General features: G+C 43.7%; 1 long non-coding RNA gene across 1 annotated transcript; it reads left to right on the forward strand.

Annotated features, from left to right (window-relative positions):
- Positions 1–790: 790 nt before the first annotated feature.
- Positions 791–6,211, forward strand: LOC116374699 (uncharacterized). Its single transcript, XR_004210639.1, has 3 exons — positions 791–1,519; positions 3,937–4,661; positions 4,816–6,211. It is a non-coding gene; the product is annotated as an uncharacterized LOC116374699 (long non-coding RNA).
- Positions 6,212–11,078: the final 4,867 nt, after the last annotated feature.

Below are 11,078 nucleotides of genomic sequence, written 5' to 3' on the forward strand. Positions count from 1 at the left end.
AAACACTGGAATGGTAGTTTTGCAATGGTCGTACTGTCGTGGATGCGAGGTCCGATCACTTCTGACGCCAATGTAATGAAACAGCAGGGAGCAGGTCTCGAACCCTCGACCTTCGAGCCCGAGGTCCGGCGCGCTATCGACTGTGCCGCAAAAGCATGCTCGTGCGGCAGAGTCGATTTCCGCGACTATAAACCCCAGGGTCGTTACAATACAATAGGAAATGTTATTTATTTACCTCAAATGTCTTGCGAAATTGTCTACTCGATAGGCTCTAGCTACCAGTGGCGGTCAGTGCCGTTTAAGATGAGGGAGGATGATTTTGAATGAGCATGGCCTTATTTCTATTACAGCATATTGGATGACTGCCATTAATATTCCATTCACCCAGGTCAATGTAACAGGGACTACAGGTTTAGGCTATTATTACATGATACATTCCCTACATCATGAGGTTGCTACAACCTAGCCTATGAATGAACATTTACAACATAGGTGCACACAGGTCGAGAGAAAAATATGAGCTGACAGACAGTGACACATTGAATACCGCCTTGCACACTTACCTGCGTCTAGCTGATATAGGGTGTAATTATTAGTCCAACAGTTGCGCACACTTTCAACAATTAAACAAGTTCAAGTCGAGCACTCATTTTAAAGAGTAAGAACATTTATTTCAGCGAGACAACTCAAAGGCGAAATCCATTAACTCCAAGATAATGGAATTGCCCTTGACAATCAACCCTTCTCTGTCGTGGATGATGTTGGCTTTCGTCAACTGGTCGAGCACCGGTACACACTACCAAGTAGGCGCTATTTTTGTCCAGATGTTGCCATACCGGAGTTACACAGTATTGTTGAAACACATCCATGAGCTACTTGTTATGGGCGTCACTGCTATTAGCTTCACGATTGACAATTGGAGCAGCGATTTCGGCCCCATGAGCATGCTGAGTCTGACAGCACAGTGGGTTGATGAGGATTTCGTACAGAGGAAAGTCGTATTGCATGTTTAAGAATGTGCTGGTTCTCATACCGCTGCTGTCATTTCAATGGCATTTTAGAACATGTTTGAAACTTGGAAACATGAACACACTCCTAGCGCCAGACTCGAGAAATAAGCTAATCAACTGCGTCTGCAGCAGACGTGATGCTTTCTGTCATGGCATTAAAACGCCTGCTCAACAAAACTGCCCACAGACCGTGGGGTTAAAACTTGCAAAAGTACTCTACTAGAGGCTGTGAACAAACGATTCGTTGGCATTCACTCTGAGCCTCTTTACTGTGTCACCACCATGCTCGATGCTAGGTACAAGTACCGCTACTTCGATGCAGACAAGAAATAGGGTTTCCGTGAAATGCTAGACAGCTGGACAAGATGGACATGGACACAGTGACAGTGTGCACCGAGGAAGAGAGGCCACGGACAGAGAGAGCTGAAACTTCACTGCTTGACCTGTATGATGAAATCCTGGTTGAGAATGAAAGGACTGGACAAATGAACAATGCAACAGCACAGCAAGTAAGGGAAAGAAATTGTTTTTTTATTATGTTTTACTTGTAATGGGGACATATGTAAATGCTAACAAAATAACGTTTTGGTCAGTGTGTGTGTGTAACCTTTATTTAACTAGGCAAGTCAGTTAAGTTAAATTCTTATTTACAATGACGGCCAAACCCGGACGACGCTGGGCCAATTGTGCGCCACCCTTTAGGACTCCCAATCACGGCCGAATGTGATACAGCCTGGATTCGAACCAGGGATTGTAGTGACGCCTCTTGCACTGAGATGCAGTGCCTTAGACCGCTGTCGCTGTGTCGTGTGTGCGTTAACTATTTAACTGTACTAGAATGCTTTAAAGGCCTCTAAAATGTAAAATATTGCTTATCGGTACCGTTTTTTTGTCAAGGAAAATATTGGATATCGCTATCGGCCAAAAATGTGATATCGGTGCATCCCTATTGGAAATGTTGATACTGGAGACTTATAAGAAGAAACTGTAATTTGAGCATTTATAGAGGTTAATAAATTAATTGGAAGGTTGGTTATCCTCCCACAATTTATGCATCACTAGATTTGATTTGTTACAAGATTAAGGGCATACTGTGCTACTTTCACAAGGTCTGGATGCTTTATATGGAATACAGTACAACAAAAGGCATCTGTATTGAAAACATGCCCATGTCAGGGGAGATACCTATTTAGACAATCCCTAGCTGATGGGCTTCTCAGTCCTGGCCCTGTGATTGACACTCTGGCGTTGGCCTAACACACCTGAAACCAATAATGAATGTTTAACTAAGATGCTACAACTGAGTGGGGTGTACTGGGTTGGGGCGCTGCAGGGCCATAGACCCCTAGGGACAGGACGGGGTGACCCATCTATATTGTGTGCAAGTAAAAAGAGCTCTACAGTACTATTAGGCCTATGATAGGAATTATATGGAGGGTGTACTGTTTCTGTGTGTTCATGTGTACAGTGCATTTATAAAGTATTCAGACCCCTTGACTTTTTCCACATTTTGATACGTTACAGCCTTATCAATCTTCACCCGATACCCCATAATGATAAAGCGAAAAAAATGTTTTTTAGACATTTTTGCAAATGTACTAAAAATAAACAGATACCTTATTTACATAAGTATTTATACCCTTTGCTATGAGACTCAAAATTGAGCTCACGTGCATCCTGTTTCTATTGATCATCCTTGAGATGTTTCTACAACTTGTGGTAAATTCAATTGATTGAACATGATTTGGAAAGGCACACACCTGTCTATATAAGGTCCCACAGTTGACAGTGCATGTCAGAGCAAAAACCAAGCCATGAGGTGGAAGGAACTGTCCGTAGACCTCTGAGACAGGATTGTGTCGAGGCACAGATCTGGGGAAGGGTACCAAAACACTTCTACAGCATTGAAGGTCCCTGAGAACAAAGTGGCCTACCTCATTCTTAAATGGAAAAAGTTTGGAACTACTGAGGCTTTTCCTAGAAATGGCCGCCCAGCCAAACTGAGCAATTTGGGGAGAAGAGTCTTGGTCAGGGAGGTGACCAAGAACCCGACGGTCACTCTGACAGAGCTCCAGAGTTCCTTTGTGGAGATTGGACAACCATCTCTGCAGTACTCTACCAATCAGGCCTTTATGATAGGGTGGCCAGACAGAAGCCACTCCTCAATAAAATGCACATGACAGTCCATCTGGAGTTTGCCAAAAGGCACCTAAAGGACTCTCAGACCATGAGAAACCAAGATTGAACTCTTTGACCTGAATTCCAAGCATCACGTCTGGAGGAAACCTGGCACCATCCCTACGGTGAAGCTTGGTGGTGGCAGCATGGTGCAGCGACGCTCCCAGTCCCACTCCATCCTGACAAATCTTGATAAGATCTGCAGAGAACGGGAGAAACTCCCCAAATACATGTGTGCCAAGCTTGTAGTGTCATACCCAATAAGACTCAAGGCTGTAATCGCTGCCAAAGGTGCTTCAACAAAGTACTGAGTAAAGGGTCTTAATACCTATGTAAATGTGATATTTCAGTTGTAATTTTACATTTTATATGTGGTATTTTGTGTAGATTGATGAGGGGAAAAAACAATTTAATCAATTTTAGAATATGGCTGTAACGTAACAATGTGGAAAAAGTTAAGGGGTCTGAATACTTTCCGAATGCACTCTATATCACTTTGAAATTGGAATAAGTGGTAAAGAATAGTGAAAAAACAAATTGTGTTTGTTCATCTCTAAAAATCCCAACCAGCGCCTGATGCGTTGGACTTTGTTCTTGCAACCATTCAACCTTGATATTAGACACATTAGCGGTAAGGATAATATCATTGCTGATGCTCTGTCCCATGCTCCTTTAACCTCGTTTGTATCTTCTCTCTGCTGCCCCCTACGGGCTGTCTGCGCCTCTTTCCTCTTAAATTGCTCCCCAGGTACCAGGGCTGCCGAGTTTGAGGGGCGGACAGTCAGCTGGGGGACACGGGGCTACTGCTAGGAGCCGGGACTGGTATCCTTTTTTTTCTTTTGGGGGAACTTTGGATTGTTTTGAATATGTTGGGCCGAAATTTGGGTTGAGGGTGGGACCCTCATTTTAAGGAAGGGGTTGTCATGACCCCTCCTCTGCATTGCAGGGGCGGTTCCTCCTGCAGGCAGAGGAGGGTCGTTAGTGATTGGAGCCACATGGGCTCAGGGTATTTAAACTGCTTCACTAACCACTCTTGTCTCTCTCTCTGCTCCTCCAGGTATGTCCAGGTCCTGTTTTGTTTGTTCCTTTGTAGTTTTACGTAGTTTTCACTCAGTCATATTCACACACAGATTCACGCATCCCTGCACTTTATATACATCCTACACTATGATACTTTCACACCTCATTCCCTTTTCTTCGTTTAAAGTTAATAGTTTTTGGTTTATAATAAAGAACCTTTTTGATTGGCCTATACCTGTTGTTCGTGTCCCCTTATTTTTGCCACAGGCTATGAGCCGGCCTGTGACAGTATGAATTTCCAGTTCACTTGATTGGAGATTATCTGATGAGGAGAACGAAGATCCAGAAGTCCAGAAGGACATTAAGACCTTTTAAGTACTTGATAAAATCCTGGCTTCAAGGATCTCAAATGGAAAAGGGAAGGAGTTCCATCAACTATGGAAGGAACTATTGGTAAGCACAAGGATACGCAGAGTACACAGAAGTTAATGCAGCACCATATCACCAAGTAAAATTCTAAGTGTGTAAATGTACTTGGTGAATGAAGGCGATTCTGATGTGAGAATGTGTATATGCTGAAGGATATTTTCTACCAATTTTTGTGCAGCAGCTAAAACCCAACATATATTCAGAATGTGCAGATGAAGCAGAAAATACAAGGATATTTTTGGTCCTGGCTCCTTGCATTAGTAAGTCAAATAGTATCATTTCAGAATGCTGATCAGTGTGGATACTCTCTACAATGCACATTGACTGGAGCTTTGAGGACAATGTTAGTCATAGTACTCACATGCCAAATTACGATTCCGTGATAAACTAAAGAACTTGGAAAATGGTGATATAAATAATCAGCTTTCTTGATAACCTTACTTAGATTCAGTCTCAGAATTTGAATATGGTAATTTGTTATTCATATGCAGGCTATGTTTTAATAATACATTTTCATTCACCCTAGTTCATGGATCCAGTGAAGAAGTGGACTTTGTTCCTGTGTTTGTGACTCAAGTGCCTGACAAAGAGTATGAGACACAACACAAGTGGAGGAAAGTGAATTTGTTTAAATATGCTGGAACACCATTATAGATGGTAACAATTTACATAATTCATTTGCTCATAACCCACTGTTCCCCGGGCGCTGAAGATGTGGATGTCGATTAAGGCAGCCCCCGCACCTCTCTGATTCAGAGGGGCTGGGTTAAATGAGGAAGACACATTTCAGTTGAAGGCATTCAGTTGTACAACTGACTAGGTATCTCCCTTTCCCAAGTAGGCCAATTTATACTAACTACTCCTGTAATGTTAGTCTTACAATGCAGTTGTATTATTCTACACTAGATGGCAATATAACCCTAGGAAACAATGTAACTGCTTTGTACTTTCACTGTATTCTGTTTTTTCTTGGTTCTTTGATTTCTGAAAACACCACATAGGCAACCGGTTTCCCATTAAACTGTCCATGAACAACTTTCCCATATTCTTTTGAATTTGCTGTTTGGTGGATGACATGTCACTTAAAGTCCTAGTTAGAGAGTCATGAACATTGTCCAGTGGGCTCTTTTTCAAATGTCATGTATTTCAGTGGTCTAGAAAAAATAATGCATCAGGTTTAATTGATATATGCAAATTCTGAATTATTGCTTAGATTGTTGACAATGTCTCTCCAAAACATCTCAGGATGATACTAGACAGAGCTCGCTAATGGTTCTTAAACTCTGAGTTTAGGCTTCTGTATGCCATGTTTACCTGCTGGAATCCAAACAATGCATGAACTCAACTCCCACACAGCAGCAGACTTGGCTGAAGTGGGTCACGAAGAGAGGGCAGATGAGTCACAAGGCAGCCAGTCCAATTCCCAGGAACAAAAAGAAACAAGACTTTGTGAAGAAAAACATTGAGATATGTCAAAGTTCATGTTGGTCCAAGTGCAGTGTCAGACTGTCACATAGATTTAGACAAGTCCCATGTTACGTGTGTTTTTTTTTTACCCCACTGGGAAAAATAAATATTTCTTTGACTCATTCATAGGGGCCTGATTGAAAATAACTACGATCTGATGAAGGATTGTTTTCACTACTATGTGATACATGACAGTTGGTGAGGGGTGCAAGAGGCCCGGTGCAGATGACACAGGAGGAGCAGGATCGCCTGAATGACCTCAAATCAAAACAAATTTTATTGGTCACATACACATGGTTAGCAGATGTTAATGCGAGTGTAGCGAAATGCATGACAAATTCACAACAACTACCTTATACACACAAATGTAATGGGATGCATAGAAACATAAATATATGGATGAGCGATGGCGTGTGTCATAGGCAAGATGCAGTAGATGGTATAGAATACAGTGTGATCCCGCTGCTGTTTCCTGTAGTCCACGATCATCTTCTTTGTTTTGTTGATTTAGAGTGAGAGGTTATTTTCCTGACACCACACTCTGAGGGCCCTCACCTCCTCCCTGTAGGCCGTCTCGTCGTTATTGGTAATCAGGCCTACCACTGTAGTGTTGTCTGCAGAATTGATGATTGAGTTGGAAGCGCGCATGGCCACACAGTCATGGGTGAACAGGGAGAACAGGAGAGGGCTGAGAACGCACTCTTGTGTTGAGGCTCAGCAGGGTGGAGAAGTTGTTTCCTACCTTAACCACCTGGGGGCGGCCCATCAAAGTCCAGGACATAGTTGCACAGGGCGGATCGAGTCCCAGGGTCTCGAGCTTAATGACAAGTTTGGAGGGTACTATTGTGTTAAATGCTGAGCTGTAGTCAATGAACTATACATAGGTATTACATAGGTATTCCTCCTGTCCAGATGGGATAGAGCAGTGTGATGGTGATTGCATAGTCAGTGGACCTATTGGGGCGGTAAGCAAATTGGAGTGGGTCTTGGGTATCGGGTAGGGTGGAGGTGATATGATCCTTGACTAGTCTCTCAAAGCACTTCATGCTGACAGAAGTGAGTGCAATGGGGCGATAGTCATTTAGTTCAGATACCTTAGCTTTCTTGGGAACAGGGACAATGGTGGCCATCTTGAAGGATGTGGGGACAACAGACTGGGATAGTGGTTGGTTGAATATGTCCGTAAACACACCAGCCTGCTGGTCTGCGCATGCTCTGAGTACGCGGCTAGGGATGGCGTCTGGGCCGGCAGCCTTGCGAGGGTTAACACGTTTAAATGTTTTACTCACGTTGGCCACGGAGAAGGAGAGCCCACAGGCTTTGGTAGCGAGCCGTGTCAGTGGCACTGTATTATTCTCAAAGCGAGCAAAGAAGTTATTTAATTTGTCTGGGAGCAAGACGTCGATGTCCGTAACGGGGATGGTTTTCTTTTTGTAATCCGTGATTGACTGTAGACCCTGTCACATACGTCTCGTGTTTGAGCCGTTGAATTGTGACTACTTTGTCTCTATACTGACGCTTTGCTTGTTTGAATGCCTTGCGGAGGGAATAGCTGAACTGTTTGTATTTGGTCATGTTTCCAGTCGCCTTGCCATGATTAAAAGTGGTTGTTCGCGATTTCAGTTTTGCCCGAATGCTGCCATTAATCCATGGTTTCTGGTTAGGGAAAGTTGTAATAGTGATGCACTTGCTAATAAACTTGGTCACGGAGTCAGCGTATACATCAATGTTGTTGTCTGAGGCTATCTGGAACATATCCCAGTCCACGTGATCGAAGCAATCTTGAAGCGTGGAATCCGATTGGTCAGACCAGCGTTGTATTGACCATGAGCACGGGCATTTCCTGTTTTAGTTTCTGTCTAAATGCTGGGAGCAACAAAATCGATTCATGGTCAGATTTGCCGAAGGCAGGGCGCGGGAGGGCTTTGTATGCATCGCGGAAGTTCAAGTAGCAATGATCCAGAATTCTGCCAGCTCGTGTCGTGGATTCGTTATGCTATAATTTAGGGAGTATTGATCTTAGGTTAGCTTTGTTAAAATCCCCAGCTACAATAAATGCAGCCTCAGGATGTATAGTTTACAGTTTACAGAGTCCAGTGAATTTCTTTCAGGGCCGACGAGGTATCTGCTTGGGGGGCGGATATACACGGCTGTGACTATAATCAAAGAGAATTCTCTTGGACGATAATGTGGTCGGCATTTGATTGTAAGGAATTCTAGGTCAGGTAAACAAAAGGAGTTCCTGTATGTTGCTGTTATACCACGAGTCGTTAATCATAAGGCATACACCCCCAACCTTCTTCTTACCATAGAGATGTTTGTTTCTGACGGCCCAATGCGTGAAGAAACCGGGTGGCTGTACCAACTCTGACAACATATCCCAAGTGAGCCATGTTTCCGTGAAACAGAGAATGTTACAATCTCTGATGTATCTCTGGAAGGCAACTCATGCCCTAATTTCATCTACCTTGTTATCTAGAGATTGGACATTGGTGAGTAATATCCTTGAAAGCGGTGGATGGTGTGCTCGGCGTCTGACCAGTAGGCCGCTCCATCTGCCTCTCCTGTGGCGACCGCGTTGTTTTGGGTCAGCCACTGGGATAAGATTGCATGTCCAGGGTCGAGGTCTGAACAAAGGATCCACTTCGATCCACAGACGTATTCCTGGTAATGCTGGTAAGTTGACATCGCTTTTTTATCCAATAGTTCTTCCCGGCTGTATGTAACAACACTTGAGATTTTCTGGACTAACAATGTAGGAAATAGTACATAATAAAAACAAATAAGTGTATCGTTTTCTAAGGACCCGAAGCGAGTCGACCATCTGTCGGCGCCAGCTGATTCTCCTCAGAGACATGGAGGAAGAGGAAGGGGACAATGCTGTGAAGGCATGCTGTGAGGTAGGCCAACATACAGCCCTGATGGGGAGCATGTGCTGGAGGATGACTCATGTTGTCAACTGTCTGAATGTGGCAAACAGAGTTTTTCTAGGGAACACCGTTTGTCTCTTTCTAACAGCACTTGTTCTACACACAAACATTTCACTAATTATGTTTAGGGTAGTAGTAGCCAGTAAACACTTGTTATCAGGGTGGGAATAGTTTTGAAATATAATGACCAACATCTTTCAAGCACTGTGTTACTCACATAGCTGTTATGATCATTGCTATAGCCATTGCTCTTGAGTACACAGAGAAACTGTTTAACACTTAAATTGCGTGTTTGTGTTTATGGTTGTGTTTATGAAAGTCACGGGTAATATTAGATTATGAAAAAATTTGTATTTCAAAGAACACTTGCAGTTTCATTGGTTTGTTACTGTAGGCGGTCTGCTGCTGCATGCTCTCATGTGGAGCACAAAAGAACTACGGTTATTCTTAGAAAAAGTGATATTAATTATATATATTTTTTTCAAAGATAAGTGTTTTGGAAACCTCAATCTCTTTCTGATACTATCCTAAACACAAATATAAACGCAACATGCAACAATTCCACCGATTTTACTGAGTTACATGCTGACCAGACCGGACATGTCGCGTGCGCAAGCACCACAAAATAAATGTAGAAATTCACGTTATTCAATCATTGCACCCACATTACTCGCGCTCGCCAACGAGCATCTGCGATGCCAAGTGCTAAAATAGAACTCCTTTCTATTTGCTGATGAATGTCTTGCTCGAGCTGTGTATGCAACTGGCTCACCTCTGATGCTCACAGGCAATGTGTATTGGAAGAGATTTCTGAATGTTCTTCGCCCAGCATACACCCCTCCAACCAGACATGCTTTATGTACTCATTTGCTGGATGCAAAGTTCAACAGAGTTCAAGTGAAGGTCAAGCAAATCATAGAGAAAGCAGACTGTTTTGCAATCATCTTTGATGGGTGGTCGAATGATCGTGGGCAAAGAATAATTAACTACATCATCTCCACCCCTCGACCAGTATTCTACAAGGGCACAGATACAAGGGACAACAGACACACCGGTCTCTACATTGCAGATGAGCTGAAGGCAGGCTTCAATGACCTTGGACCACAAAAGGTATTTGCACTGGTGGCAGACAATGCTGCGAACAAGAAGGCTGCTTGGTCTAAAGTGGAGGAATCCTAGCGACACATCACACCCATTGACTGTGCTGCTCATGAATTGAATCTGCTCCTCAAGTACATCATGGCACTGAAAACAATGGATACGCTCTACAAGAAAATGACAAGGAAATGGTTAAGTATGTGAACGGTCATCAAGTTATAGAAGCAATGTACCTCACCAAGTAAAGTGAGAAGAATAAGAGCACCACATTGAAGCTGCCCAGCAACACCCGTTGGGCTGTTGTTGTCAACATGTTTGACAGTCTCCTGGAGGGGAAGGAGTCTCTCCAAGAAATGACCATATCACAGTCTGCCTATATGGACAGCCCCATCAAGAGGATCATCCTGGATGATGTATTTTGGGAGAGAGTGGTAAGCAGCCTGAAACTCTTGAAACCTATAGCAGTAGCCATTGCACGGATTGAGGGAGACAATACCATCCTGTCTGATGTTCAGACTGCTTGACGATGTAAGAGAAGAAATCCGTACTGCCCTGCCCACTGTTGCTCCAAGCAGAGGAAACTGCCGTTCTGAAATACATCAAAAAGCGTGAAGACTTCTGCCTGAAGCCCATAAACACTGCAGCGTACATGTTGGACCCCAAGTATGCTAGCAAGAGCATCCTGTCTGGTGCAGAGATCAGCAAGGCCTATGATGTCATCACTTCCGTGTCTCGCCACCTTGGCCTGGATGAGGGCAAGGTTCTTGGCAGTCTGGCGAAGTATACTTCCAAGCAAGGGCTTTGGGATGGAGATGGAATATGGCAGTCGTGCCAACATATCTCATCAGCCACCTGGTGGAAGGGACTTTGCGGATCTGAGGCTCTTTCCCCTGTTGCCTCCATTATCCTCCAAATCCCACCAACATCAGCTGCCTCAGAGCGCAAC

Source organism: Oncorhynchus kisutch, linkage group LG7 (assembly GCF_002021735.2).
Source record: "Oncorhynchus kisutch isolate 150728-3 linkage group LG7, Okis_V2, whole genome shotgun sequence".
In the NCBI taxonomy this organism is placed as follows: Eukaryota; Metazoa; Chordata; class Actinopteri; order Salmoniformes; family Salmonidae; genus Oncorhynchus; species Oncorhynchus kisutch.